Source organism: Triticum urartu, chromosome 6A (assembly GCF_056163025.1).
Source record: "Triticum urartu cultivar PI428250 chromosome 6A, HENAU_Tu73, whole genome shotgun sequence".
Taxonomy (NCBI): domain Eukaryota; kingdom Viridiplantae; phylum Streptophyta; class Magnoliopsida; order Poales; family Poaceae; genus Triticum; species Triticum urartu.
Genome location: NC_141878.1, coordinates 30,323,201 through 30,324,718, shown reverse-complemented (window position 1 = coordinate 30,324,718; position 1,518 = coordinate 30,323,201). Strand labels below are relative to the sequence as shown.

At 47.9% G+C, this 1,518-nt stretch overlaps 1 pseudogene; it reads left to right on the top strand.

Annotated features, from left to right (window-relative positions):
• On the top strand, window positions 1-1,266 carry LOC125517223 (vignain pseudogene; annotated as a pseudogene).
• Window positions 1,267-1,518: the final 252 nt, after the last annotated feature.

Genomic DNA, 1,518 nt, shown 5'->3' with positions numbered 1-1,518 from the left:
ATTCTGCTATATAAGGAGGAGCAAAGCTACATAGCACACTCCACACTAGCCTGATAGCTACCTAAGACACTCAAAGCAACCATTTAGAACATACAATGGCAAGAGCAATGGCAACAATATTACTCATGGCCATCGTGCTTGCTGCCACTACACCTAGGACAAGCACCATGGACATCACAGATAGGGACTTGGCGTCAGAGGAGTCCCTATGGGCACTATACGAGCGCTGGTGCGAGCATCACAATGTGGGACGCAACCTCAGTGACATGGCCCGGCGCTTCAAAGTGTTCAAGGAGAACGCTCGCATGATCCATCAATTCAACCAAGGTGACACACCCTACAAGATGAGCCTCAACCTCTTTGGTGACATGACCGATGAGGAGGTCGACCACATGTATGGTAGCTGCTCCAACCTTAGGTCAGACAGCGGGAAACGACGCCAAGACTGGTTCACACACGGAGACGTTACTGTGCCTGGAAACATCCCACTGCATGTGGACTGGCGCATGAGAGGCTACGACCAACGGCCACCGGCGGTGACAAATGTGAAGATGCAAGGAGAGTGTGGGGCTTGTTGGGCCTTTGCGGCGACAGCAGCAGTGGAGGGCATCAACTACATCAGGACTAGGAACCTGGTGTCATTGTCTGTGCAACAGCTGATAGACTGCGACAAGGGAAGTTTCGGCTGTCGTGGTGGCTACGTGGCATCGGCCTTCAAGTACATGATCAAACACCGCGGCATCGCCACGGCTGCTAACTACCCATACGTCGCCCATGAGCATGACTACTGCTTGATGCCGAAGCAGAAACATGTCGTCACCATCGATGGCTTTAAGGAGGTGCCGCCAAATGATGAGGTGGCGTTGATGCAGGCGGTGGCAGCCCAACCTGTCATCGTGGCTGTCGACCCGAAGGCCTTCCAGCGCTATGGAGGAGGCGTCTTTGTGGGTCCGTGTGGGACGAATCGGACCCATACAATGACGGTGGTCGGCTATGGCACCACCCATGATCATGACCCCAATAGACACATGCAATACTGGATCATAAAGAACTCGTGGGGCGCAAAATGGGGTGAAAACGGCTACATCCGCATGGCGCGCAGAGCCGGTCCCTCCAAGCAGGGCTTGTGTGGCATCCTGATGGAAGCTTCGTACCCAGTGAAAAAACAATAACAAAGGTGGGAATGATATCATGAAGATAATTTAATGACAGTCTATCTAATAATCAAACTGGTGCACATGTGTGTAACCATATGATTTACATTCATTGAACAGCTAGACTTACTATTGACCAGAATCTAAGGTGGATAAATTTCTGCAAAAGTCAAACATATGTATGTTTGATGAGGATTCTAGAATAAAATGTGAAGATCCGCAAAAAAATTATATAAAAATACATTTCATAACAGGTCTAATTATAAAAATGTGGTATTATAGATATTAATACTTTTTAAAAAATTGGACAAATATGCAGAAGTTTGACTTTTCAGAAAGTAATAGAGCTTATATTTTGGACTAG